The following is a 13,268-nucleotide window of genomic DNA, read 5'->3' as shown; positions in this document are numbered from 1 at the left end:
TCCGAACCCCCTCCCAAGGGCTTCCAAGTAATCATTTCAAAAAACAATTATTTTCTCTACAAAAATTTAAACTAAACAATGAATAAATAAAAAATTACATCCCCAGAGGGTGAAACGTGGGGCGAAATGACAATCAACCACTTTTTACATGAACTTTTGTTTAAAAAATTCGACTTCGAAGGCATTTTCTCTGATAAAACTAACCTTCGTCCCTTATTTCACCCCCTGGAGGTCCAACTATCACCTAAAATTTATTTCCCTGTACTAAATAATTAACTAACCCCATAAGAAATCCCATTTTTCCCACCCCACCACAAAAACCCCTGCACGACTTTTCATCTCCATTTCTACCGCTCCCAAATTTTTTCCTCCATCAAAAATACCCCCATCCCCTCCTTTTCCGCCCCCACGAAATATTCCCCGAGCTTTAGCGATGCCCCTCAGTCCTACCAATTACCCGGGCACCCATTAAAAAAAAAAACATTTTTCGAAATCATAAGGGCAGCAAGATAAAGCCTGGTGAAACGAGGATACCGTTACCCTCGAGCCCGGTTGTCGTCTCGGACTTTCACCGTAGTCTCGGAAAGGAGCACGGCTTGATTTGGCCCGGGGTGCAGCCCGCCCCCCCCCCTCCGCCCTGCCATCCTCCCTACTCTCCCCCCTTTACTCGTTTAAACATAAAACCGGGATGATAACTTCCCTGAACTGAGAAAATATACTGAGGCATTTTACTCGTGCACGGGTTGCCCCGGGTTTTAGTACCTCTCGAGGTACAACTACGTACGGCGAAGGCACGGGGTGTGACGGGGACACGATACGAGGATGTTAAAGGCAATGCACTGTAAGGAGCTCACGACTCTTCCCTCCCTGTGGCGAGTTTTTTTATTATTTTTTTTTTTTACGTTTTATTTCGAGTTTCTCTCGCACTCGCGGTGGTGGGACATTGCGTTGTCTCACTCGATTCCTTTGAGTCTATGTTGGAGCGAGGCTAGTCACTCGGATGGGGCGCGTCCGTGTCAATGGTAGGAATATTTTTTTTTTTTTCAGGTGCTGGAGTGGGTCGGTCTGCGTGGAGATGGCGGTGAGAAAAATTTAATAAAAAAATTGCAGACGAATCGCTCTGATCTTTCAAGATTTTGGGATTGGAAGAGGCGTCGCGTGGTTCCTGGAGGTTTTTCAGATCTTCAGGAAGTCCCCAAAAATTTGTAGAACTTCGAAATTCTCGAGGAGTCCGTAAAGCCTTTCGGAATCGCAATGAATCCCTTGCGATCCTCCATTTTCCCTAGACGTTCAATTTTTTCTTGAAAGTTACTAGAAACGTTCTGAATTCCCCCAAATTTCTGGGGTTCCCTGAATTCTCTCAAATTTTCGTCCCGAAGCCCCCCGAGGTATCTCAAAAGTTTTCCCTCGATTCCCTCGAGCTTTCGTAATCACCGAAATTGCCCCGAGAGTTCAAAAGTTCCCCGAACTCGGTCAGAATTTTGACAACTCGAAGCTGAAATAAATAAATATTTCTAGAATTCCTGAATCTTCATCCTTTACCACAGTCGTTCTTGAAAGAAATCTCTGAATTCAGACGAGATAACGGACTCCTCATTTAGACATTTTCTCTATATCGTGCTCCCTCCCCTCCCCGAAACCACCAACCAACACTAAAATCCCGTCCCAAATTCCAAAAATAATTCCTCCCCAATCTCCCCTAGTGTCGAAAATCAACTGCATTTGCGGAAGTTACGACTTCCGGAAGGCGTCGCGCACTCGCCCCCATTTCCGGCTATTGGTTCGCGACCCTTGGCACCCACTGGCCCATCACTTTCACATCTACATAACAGCTCCACAAAATAAAATCACCTAAACAAAAGCCACTAAAAATAATTCCCAATTCCAATTCCCACAATATGAGAATTTAGGAAATTCCATTCATTGTAATGGAAAATTCGTCACGTTTGTCGCACGACAATAGACCATTTTCTCCCCATATATATTTTTTTTTATTCTCCTCAAACACAGGTGCATGAGTAGACACAGGTACCTCTGTTCCGCTGGTAAATGAGGGGAAAAAAATAATGGAAAGGGGGAGCTGCGGTGAGGGGCGACGGGGGAGGGGGGAGAGGAGAGATAGGAACGAGAGTTTTGTGATAAAAATGAAGTCCTCGTTCTCGTTCTCCTGTTAAATGTAGAAGGAAGGAGAAGTCTCAAGAAGACACGCGCTGCTTTTTGAGATATTTACTGTCCCTCTTGCACTTGTGTACTGTGTTGCTCACGTCACGTGCGTGGATATGCGTGCATATACGCGTGGGGTCGTTGAACGAGCTGGGGGTATACACGAGAAAAGAAGTGGCAGCAACTACGCAAGGAGGAGAATATGTGGAGAGTTTTCGATGCCCCAGCCAGCAGCAACCCACTTTACGAGTAGACGAGACTTTTACTGAGGTTCCACCGGGTTTAAAAGCCAGAGTGAATGTGCCAAGGGTGGGACAGACTGGGGCTATAAGTAAGCAGAGAAAACTATTCTTTTTTTGGAGGAGGTGGGGACATTTTTTTTTTCTCTGGTTTTTCACGAGTTTTTCTCAGGGTGCACCGCTGATCTTGGATTCTTAAGAGATATTCTCTTTTTACGATTCTTTTTTTCATTGTTTTGCGAGGTCGTTCTCATTTTTTGTCAGTGGGGAATGACTCCATTAACGTCACCAAGAGATGGTGGAAATTTGGAGGTTATTATTTCCAATGAATCACTGGTTTTTTGTTTATTGAATGCCCACAGGAATCATGAGCTGTTGTACAAAATGTCCGTCAACATCGTGATGTTCTTGGAGGTTATGGGAGGTTGAGCAGTGGAGGATGGAACGTGGAGTGAGGTTAGAATGCACAAATTTTAGTCCTTGGATTTTGGGGAACGTACGTTAAGTTTGGAATAACTCCAATTTGATGTGGAGAAGGGAATTTATGGAGCGTTCTAGGGTGTTGTGACGTCACAGGAAACCACAGGAAGGGAGGTGGATGGGGTAGGATGGGATGAGGGAATATCCTCAGTATGAATTTTACAGATGATTTTTAGTCAAAGTCGAAAACATCTAACGTTCAACGAAAATTTCGAAGTCGTTTTCTTCAAAAAATTGGGGATTCGGACTAGTTTTTTGTTATCTAGGTGTCAATATTTATACAGAGGAGTTTCAATCGTAGAAGGGACAGGGGATCTACTTATCACTTCAGATGACTGATAAAGAAAGAAAATTCATGGTAGAAAAAGATTAATGGATGAAGAATGAAACAAACTACATTCTTAAATTGAATTGAAATATCACAAAATGGCATAAGAATTTATTTCTGACACTTCGTAAACAATAACGTTCAAACTAAATTATTATGCATAACATATCAATCCAATTTACAATTTATTAATCAATTTTCCACTCGAAAAAAATACGTTATTTGCACTGGCATTTTTTTTTCATTAAAAAAAAATAGGTCTTTATCGTTCATTCACAGGAAATAATATTTACAAGGAAGATTGAAGAAAAATTAAATTCCATAACGATTATTATTTCTCCAATTGAATTTGAAAAAATCCCAAGATGGCCAAGTCTATCGAATTGCCCTTCCCAAACCCTTAAGGATGACATCCAATAAATGTCGCGTGGCGACAGGGATCAACAGCCTTTCCGCTTCCCCGCGTTGAGGTAATACATCTCCCAGTCGATCACCAAAACCGGCAGAATAACATCGAGTTACCGTTGAAGAGACCAAGAAGGAGGGAAGAATAGCCCAGACTCTGTACTCCACAAAATGTATTGCCTATGTGCCTTTAAATCACCTCCATTGCTACTTGCTATCACCATCATAAATGGCTCTGGCACAACTGAAGATGTTCGAGGATGAAAGTAGGTAGGTGGGTAGGCGGAAGTCGGCTTAACGGTAACGACAACAGCAACTCCTTGACATGCCACACCACGAAAATCTTGGCTATCGATGCCCCAGCATTTTTCTTTTATTTTTTCATTCGTTTTTTGCTTCACTCTCAATTATTGAACGGGGTAGCCAGTGCTGAGGTAGCTATCGGGTTGAATGTGTGCACGTTTTGCTTGATAAGCGGTACCGAGAAATTCCTGGGGCGGAGGGGAAGAGAAGGAGGAGGAGATAGTAATATTTTCCCTGAAGGATTGCTTTTTTTTGTGGATATGAAGCAAATGCAAATATTTCTTCTTCAATTTCTGTGCTCAAAGAAAAATGGCGATTTCTTTGTGGGAAAATTTTAGTCTCTAAGGAGAGGTTAGGTATTCAAGTGAAAAATCCCCATTTTTAAGATTAAAAGAAGAAAAATGGTTTATTTAAGGTAATTCATAAGAGTAAACAGAAAAATCGAGCCCACAAATTGTTGGCTTTATTCACTGGGAATATTTCTTCTATAAAAATTCATAACTCCTAGCATCAAGTTGATTCCTTTATTCAGGTCAAAAGAGTAACATTTACGAAATCCAAACGCCCACCAGTTGATACGACCAGAGGGGGATATGCAGCGGGATATCACCCTCACTCGCCTTCCTCCACTGTGCCGCCTACATGAAAACATTCCCCAGAATTACACGTTTATATTATTTTTATTTTACTTCCAACTGTGGCGCAAACGAATGAAGAATCTCTTTTACCTCGTTGGAAAAAATAAAATGTTGAATTGCCTCGTAAAAAATCAAGCTGTAAAATGAAGTCGAAAAAAAATTGAGTTTAAATCCGTGGTAGAGCCGAAAGGAACAATTAAAAATACAATAAATTTATCGAGAAATTATTCCTCATAAATTATATTCTTTCAGTTATTCATGAAATTTTTTTCGGTTTAGTTATGAACTCAACTCATCGAACTCCTCTGATGAATTCATTAAATTCATTTGAGAACGTCTGGAGTTGAAAATTCAGTCGGAAATGTATTTAACAAATTAAGTTCTTGATTTCATTCATAATATGCACTCTCCCAAATTGTTTATGAAATTTATTCACCGAAAGTTGCCGATGAGGCAATTACATTGATTAAATTGATTTTCAACGTGACGTTCTTCACTTTATTCAGATAATTCATTCATTAATGCGGTTTCTAACTTGACCTCATTAATTCATTGATGAAACTTCGTCCAAAAATTAAATTTATGAAATAATTTCATTTATGAATTAATTTCAAATAAATTTTGAGAACTATATTTTCAAAATTATATTCTCCATTTCATTCACAAAATTATGTCGTAAGACTGATCGTTATGAAATTAATTAATCAAATCCCCCCGACGAATTAATAAAATGAAATTGACAAATGAAAAAATTCTAACAGTTTCATCTGACTCTCTCTCTCTCTCTTCGTTCCAGTGATAAAAATTCCTGTCTAGTACTAAGGACCAACCAGGGTAGTTACTGAACAATAGTCCCGACGAGCGGTTGGGCCGTTGACCCTGAGGAACTGGCGCTCCCACACAGCATTACGTCAGAGGCACATACATTCACATGATTCCAAGCATCGAACCAACACAGTCTCACCACAACTCACGCCCCTCACCGCGGCCACCTCAGGGATGAAGAAGTAGCCAAGTTGAGCGTTACTCGAGGAATTTGGGGTAAGTCATGACGCCAGCAATAAATTACACGGTCTTTCCCTTCGTCACGAACATTTTCCCTATTACTTTGAGAAATGGTTGATCGAACAATCTATCGATGCAACAGGAGAGACCAGTCAATTTCGATTGGAATAGGACAAGGGAAATATTGTCGATAGATTTTTGGATTTTTCACATTTTTATATGTTCTATCCTCCATTACTTTATTTAATTCATTTGATTGCTGACAATTTTTGTACATCTCCATTCCTCACATTTTTACAGCTTTGAATTTTGCTTTATCTCAAAAATTCTATAAATTTTCGAAGTTCTATACCTGGTGAATTTACAGACATGCCAGATGAAAAACCCATCAAAATTTTAAGTCAAAGAAAATTCTCAATATTTATTAATTTAGATGGTAATTTATTTTCAAGAAGAACAATTGATCATCATTTTATGTTGTAACACCCAAACTTTCCCATATGCGAGACCCACTCCGTGAAATCGATCGCGCCCCCATGCACGCTGTCACCCCCATCGCGAGTAATCACCCCCATGGGGGTGATAAACACCCCTCTACAAAACTAAACAAAACTGAAAAGAGTCCATTAATATCCCTTAATTGTCATCACCTCATCATGCTGGTCACGTGGCCTGGGGTACTACAAAAAAAATTGGTAATCTCATTGACAATGGTGAGGGTCGCGTTGATCACGTCGAATTTACGTGAAATACCCCATACACTTTTTCCACCGGGCATAAACTGCCTCTCGAGGATGTCAGTGACTAACATATGGGCTTCCGAACTCGTTCTTATGCCGCAGATATTGCTGTACAGCTATATTTGTTCAATTAACTAATTAATTCATTCATTTAAACATTTATTTCAATAAAGGCAAGTGTTACAACGTGTAGAAGGTGATGATGTTAATGGCTGGGTCATCGAGAGTCCTTTGAATTCAATTAACAATATCGAAGATCGATTGTTCGATCAATATCGATGCTAGAGAAATGGTTAGAAAATAAGGGGAAAAAATTCTCCCACCGCTTTGTGTCAGACTTTTTGGTCAGACTGGACATGGGCTCTGTTCGTGTTGTCAATGGATTCCTAGACAAGTGTTCGGTGAAAGAATAATTTTATTTTTCAACTGTATGGCTTTTAGGCCTTTTACAGACTGAAGTACATATTTCAAAGTGTGTACACACGTTATACATAAAAATAGTCAACTTGATAGGTTATGTCACACATATGCAACGAAACAAAGCCTACTAATAATATATTAGATAATAATTTATTCCATGTCATAGCCAGATCACTGCTGCTCCCGACCCAGTGCCACACTAAAACCATCTCATTGCTTGGTTCAATTCTGTTCCCATAAATCAGTGCAATGATCTCACCCCAGACCAATGTGTTCACCTGAGACTTAGCTATTCCTTCAGTCGGTTTCCCAAATCAGTGGATCCTTTCTCGTGCTCAATTCCTTATCTGGAATTCTTCTGATCACTGATATTTTCTCCCTTGAATCTGCAAACGTCTCAGTGTCCATCATGAGGTCTAGAGTGGTCCGATAAAGTCCAATAAATTCTCCAAGAGTGAAGTGTCCTCTCGCGTTGTTGAGAACCCGCCACTCTCCCAGAACATAACCCCCATCAAGGGCTAAATTCCCTTGTTCCCCTTGTCTTGAGCGCAGTAATTTCGGGGTGACGCTGCTATTGGTGGGGCAAAAGGGGGAGGGGGGGGGGAACTAGCCCGTCTCGATGTGTTCCAGCAACCTGTTGCAACCCCCCAGCCAGTGTGTAGGTTAACCACAGCGGGAGTCACACGCAAGTAAGAATGAAAAATAAAATAAAATCTTCTAAAAGTAAAAAAAAATGGGGTTCCCTCGAACTCAACTGAATTGAAACGAAAGGGAGGCCTCGAGTACCTGTTCTCTCGTGTCACGTCACCTCCCTCTCTCCATCCCGGTCTCTGGACAATCGAATCGAAATCGAAATGCTCTCGAGTATTTTTTTTTTTTTTATTACCTGCGTTTCACCTTGCGTTTAGACCTGCTACGGCTATCTGGACTTTTTTTTTTACGTCTGAGGGACGAGGACGAGGGGAATAACGACCGGGAAAGGAGGCACAAAGGGCTGTTAAACAGGATGGAGGGGTAACAGGTACACCACAAGAGGTAACAAAGGGGGTATTCACGCGTCAGAAGTCACCACTCCGTGACTGTTGGATTTTTCACGAGGGGTAACAGGTTATGTTGGATTTCGAGGGGTTTCTCGAGACTCAAGAGGTGTCAGGTGGGAAAGCGATGGGGAAAGCTTTGGATTTTTTTATGGGGAGAAATACTTGATGAATATTACCCTTCTTATTGGACATGGAATGTAAAAAAAAAGTTTGAAGTGCGGTGGGGACAATGGAAATTTTGTCTTTATTTAAAAATGCCAGAGACTAGGAACGTAGGAGCTTCATACTGTTCTTTGATAGACGAGGAGAAATTCGTCATCCAATGAAAGGACCCTCTGTTCTTTCTCCCTATGAAATCATTGCTATGTTTATGGAAACTCTGAGGGGGCTCTCTGGTGCCTCCAGCGTCCATTTGTTTCTGTAACGGATTTTTTTCGCTGAATCCCTGCTGGGGATGTTGGTACTCGATTCTTTCAAGATGTTAGGACTAACCCTAACCTCAAGCCTCATTAGGATTTTGTATAAAAATGATGACAACATTAGCAGAGGTAGGGAGAAGGGTAGTTTTAGTGGAAAAATCAAACCCCCAGATATCATTTTTCAGACGACGTTTAACCTAAAAAGTGATTGAATGCCATTCCGTCCCACGTTTGATCGTGTCATTTATTCAATAATAAATATATTCAAATTTTCAGGGAACGAAGTTCGACGGATGTGGGGCTCAACTTGAAATCAATCATCGCTTGTGTTGAGTTGAACATTAGTCTCACCGAATACTTGTCACAGCCAATTGATTGGCAAATTTGGCCTGGAAAGTGTCGCATCAATTACCCGAGTCGTCCTCGCAATCGGTGAGTTAACTATGACTTTTTTATTATTTTTTAAATCTGGGAAGACGAGGGAAAAGCCAGTGCTTAAAACTAAATCGTCAATATCTTCGAATCCAATGAAGCGATTTGGACGAGTCACATTTCATTTTCAAGGTCAATAAAGTACCTTAAAAATGAGACCAAAATCGACGATTTCCACTCTGCCGTTTCGGAGCTATCGTCAACTACCCGTCAGTCGGAAAAACGATTTTTGGTTTAAAAACAAATCAAAAATGATTTTTTTCCCATTCATTCCGATCTCTTCTTAATTCTCTCTCCTGTCTCCACCTTGAATGAGGTAAAACGGGTCGCCCATCAGCGTCATTCATCCCTTTGTCCCACAGAGCCCACGAAGATGAAAACAATTGCCTCTAAACCTTTTAAACCATTTAAGATTCGTCATTACCGATGGGAGTCAATGTTTAGTAGGTCATGCGTTGTTTCTTCCCTCGGTATGACGTAACTCAGGCTGGACGAGTACAATGCTCCTCTCCGCGCTCTCTTCCCCCGAAAAAAAAAAATGGAAAAAAAACCGTCACCATAAAGCCACAACGTATTTGTTCTGTGTGCTACATGCCTACTGAGTAAAGCATTTGTGTTTTACGAGCCGCGAGCGCTAGTTTAATTTATCCGGGTTGTGCGTATTGGCTCGGGCCATGGCGTGCCAACTATTGTGGCTACACCTACATCATTCCCAAGCCCGTAAAAACGAAAAACAGGAGAATGAGTTGAAAATAAAAAAAAAACGTCTTTTCAAAGGAAAACAGGTTGTCCACTAAAAGCTTTTTTTGTTGCTCCGTGTTTATGATTTTTCGAGGTTTTTTCTGAGACGAATGGGGGCTTTATTTCGGGAGACGAGTGAATGAGAACCTTTGGGAAATAGTGTGTGAAAGGGGAAATTGGAGGGAGGAATGGGGCACTCGGGTCGAGAGTCGCGCATATCGATGCAGGGGAAGCATGAATTTTTCATAAACTCCAGCGATTTTTTTGTACGATACGAGCCCTTAACACAGGCCAGTTGAATTTTTTTGGAAGCGCGTGTCGATGTTGATGGTACCCCTGGGGAAGAAATGGGGGAGACGAGAATTGATAACAGAAACTAACTGAAGAATGAAACACCGGAAGTGGGAGTCTATGGGAATGTCCAGACGTCGAGAAGAAACGAAAAGAAAAATAATGATAAGTCCGTAAAATATCATTAAAATCAACCCAACCAAATTGAAAACCAAAAAAATATCAATCTTCGAGAGTTGCGAGTTATTAAGCAAATTCAGAAAAATCTCGGAGTTGAAATTTCACCGTAAATTAACAACAAAAAATTCTAGAATTCTAGAAAGCCTCTGCCTCAAAAAAATTCATCAAACCTTCCTGTCCAAAAAGAACTCTCCCGTCATCCCTTCCAAAAATCAATGCCCCCTAACCACGACAAACCACCCTGTGTTCTTCCTCCTCACCCACTCCTCCCCCCCGAATCCCCAACCATCGCAACACTTCGCTCTGGCAGACGCAAGGTCGTTGTCCTTGGGGGATCAACGACCCCCGTGCCAAGAGGGATGTGCCGACGTCGACGTTCCTCTCCACATGCACATCAGCTCGACGCCCTCCTCCCCACCCCCCACACCCCCCGCAACCCTCAACACCACATGAAAAAAAAAAGAAGCCACCCACCGGGGTATAAGAATCGAGAAGAGAGTGGAAAAAAGGAGATGCATGTGTCTCGGTGTCGACGCCGCGCCTGGGAAAGTGAGAGCGTCTGCTGAGTAACAGAACAGGGGGTGAGAAGAGAGCCACTGGGGTTGGCCTTTCACCGCGAGGGCGAGAGGGCGATAGGGGTGGGGGAAGGGGAGAGAGAAAATGAATAGCCTCGACGAGGGTAAAGACACGACTAGAGGGCGAGTTCATAGATTTTTTTTTTTATGCCCTCCCCCGATGCGTCTGCAGCGTCTCAAGACATTTATTGATGCCAAGGGGGTGCATATTACACCCTGAATTGCACTAATAATTATGGCGAACCACCTGTTGAAGGGAGAATATTCGGGGGGGGGGAGGTGTTTGGTATTCGGTGGCGGGTTTTTCTACGGTTGGAATATTTTTTTTTTTTTACGTTTGTACAGTCGTCGGAGGATCCGGAGAGGTACGCGGCACGTAGGCCCCCGGTGAGAGAGTGAGAGAGAGAAGGCAGGGAGCAATGTCCCTCGGAGAGAGTCAACCCCCTTCCCCCAACGTTTAAGTATGGTATGCAAGCCGTTATGTTGCGAGCCACACGGCGGTCATACGACCACGGGTTCTTTTTATCCTGGGTGGAGGAGATCATTTCACGGAGGGATTTTTAGTTTTGGAGTTTTCGGTGGCTCGACGGGGAGCGCCGGGGGAACGGGATTTAGGCGGAGAGGGGAGTTAGTATTGGGAGGAAATATTTTTTCATACCGTTAGTTGTTTTTGGGTATTTTAGGAGGGCTCTGGAGATTTAATTTGTGTCTGGGAGGATTAATTTGTTATTGTAATGATAGGAAAAAAAATTAAATATATTTTTAATGGATATTCTCTTGGAGGGCGTTCGATGGCTCTCAGGGTGAAGTTTTACGGAGCTGTTGTTGATTTTTTCAGAGAGTTTTGCCATTTTTCCCCGAATTTTATGGGAAAGATTACGATATTGATACGTTAAATTTCCTGGTCATTTCTATAATCGGTAAATTAATCGGTGTAGGTGGCAGTATATTTTTCAATCAGTGTTTGAATGAGAAGATCAACTGACGAAATAGAAAAAGTCTGAAAAAAAAAAACTAGAAAGAATAAAAATCCCCTGGAAGAATTTTTTTTTTCATGATTTCTCAGCGAACGGAATAACAATTGCCATTTCCTCCTTCCCCGTTCTCTCCCACTGGTGGTTTTCTCAGAATATCCTTTGCGGTCTCTGGGATAAGGGCATTCAGTAATCTCCAACCGGGAATAGTCGGTTTAACGTTTCTACGGTACAACTACAAGACGAGTAGAGGAAATCTGGTGTATCTCCCCCTCTCAATTCCCTTTCCCTCCCGATATCAGTTGGATTCCGTCACATTGTTTGCCCATGACCTCGTTGTGGACCCTTCTGTAGCAACAAGTATAGCCCAGGACCCCGGGTCTAACGTGCCTTCAAATGCCAGTTTGAGAGGCCAATACTAATACTCGTGCACACATGCTACATAAAATTGTATCGCTTGACGCCCTCTTCATCACGGGGTGGAGGGAGATAAGATACACCAAGTCTGGTGTACGATTGCCTCTTTTTCTGGGACAAATGGAACAAATAAAAACGTGTGAATGGAGCTAATTTTCTTTGGAGATGGGGGCGAGCCAACCCTTTCTGACACGTGTCCCGGATTCTTAAGATGGAAAGTTACGGCGTCACGAGCTGGTGGATTCACATGAAAAATAAGAATTGTGGGATTTTATCGAAATCACGAGCTTTTTTTAACTCATAATTTATTGAATGCGAATAGGGAATCTCCCTAGGGAACTAGTCACCAACGATATTTTTTCGTAGCCACTTTGACTTTTCCTAAAAGTGAACAAGACCAGGAGAAAAGAAGAGAGAAAACTTTATTTTTACTGGAAATATTTCGCGAAAGATGATCTCGATGATGATCACGATGTGCTCATTCAATCCCTTCGACAAACGTTGAACAAAATCCCTGTAAAATTACGGTTTTTCAATTTCCCCCCGTTAAAATTCTCTTTCAAAAGAAATATCGATAGTCGGGTTCTCTCAGTCGTACAATTGATAACCCACTCCTCTCGATATTGTTCACAAACTACAGGTGTCAATAAACCAGTCATAATCTTCAAGTAGAAAGTACCCCACACCGATTACAAGCATAAAGAAAACCTGTTGTGAAAATGAAAAAAAAAATAACAGCTATTGCATTTTCAGAGACTATATAAACACACATGATTAGATTATCCGGTAATGCCCTCCCCTCTCCACTCCACCCCTCGATGAGATTTTATCACTCCTCGGTGTCCGGTAATCAAGAGTCTTCCGCCTTCTGCATCATTTTCAATTGAAATCACTCTGGGTGGAAAAAGTGTCTCTCATTCATGGAGGTGCCATTGACTGTGACAATTCGGGTGCAATGGTGCGAAACATTGAGGGAAAATCGACGGTAAAAAAAACAAATTCTTGCCTCATTGGTATTGCTTTTTTTTTTTATCGTTGTTACTCCCCGATGACTGGTTACCGTTAACTCTAGTCGTGCGATATCACCTCTCAGATGTCTCCTCAGAATAATTTTTCTTCTTTATTTCAAACTCAGTCCCAATTTTTTTTGGTATTTCACGTATCTATTCTCGTTTGTTGAAATACAAAATAAACCCCTGAAAAATTCTAATTAATCTGCATATCTTCTCCCTCGTTCCAAAAAAAAAACTCGTCTCCGCACTCCAGACACACGTCCTTGAGGCTCTCCAACAATACCTCCTTTGAACCTCCCCCCAAAGTCTGTTCAGCCTCTCCAACACCTCCCCATTTTCATCACCTAATAAAAATCAAAAAAATTTATATAAAACGGAGCACTAAGGACATGTTATTTGTAAACAGCGCCCGCATGTTTCACAATTCCCTTTTCTCTTTTTCCCATTAGACGAGAAATATGCGCG

General features: G+C 41.7%; 1 protein-coding gene across 7 annotated transcripts in view; it reads left to right on the top strand.

The window, feature by feature from the left end:
* The window catches only part of LOC135160483 (protein tramtrack, alpha isoform-like), a 60,026-nt gene that overhangs the window by 3,892 nt on the left and 42,866 nt on the right, over positions 1-13,268 (top strand). Inside the window, exons 1-4 of one of the 7 annotated variants that reach the window (XM_064117059.1) lie at positions 2,188-2,494; positions 2,765-2,858; positions 5,353-5,597; positions 8,457-8,612. The gene's annotated coding sequence lies outside the window, so the exon portion shown is untranslated. Of the gene's footprint in view, positions 1-2,187; positions 2,495-2,764; positions 2,859-3,667; positions 3,886-5,352; positions 5,598-7,387; positions 7,411-8,456; positions 8,613-13,268 lie in introns of those variants that run through there. The other 6 variants (XM_064117062.1, XM_064117065.1, XM_064117063.1 and 3 more) reach the window with 6 other exon arrangements.

The sequence above is a fragment of the Diachasmimorpha longicaudata genome, chromosome 3 (assembly GCF_034640455.1).
Source record: "Diachasmimorpha longicaudata isolate KC_UGA_2023 chromosome 3, iyDiaLong2, whole genome shotgun sequence".
Classification (NCBI taxonomy): domain Eukaryota; kingdom Metazoa; phylum Arthropoda; class Insecta; order Hymenoptera; family Braconidae; genus Diachasmimorpha; species Diachasmimorpha longicaudata.
This window is presented reverse-complemented; position numbering and strand designations above follow the sequence as displayed.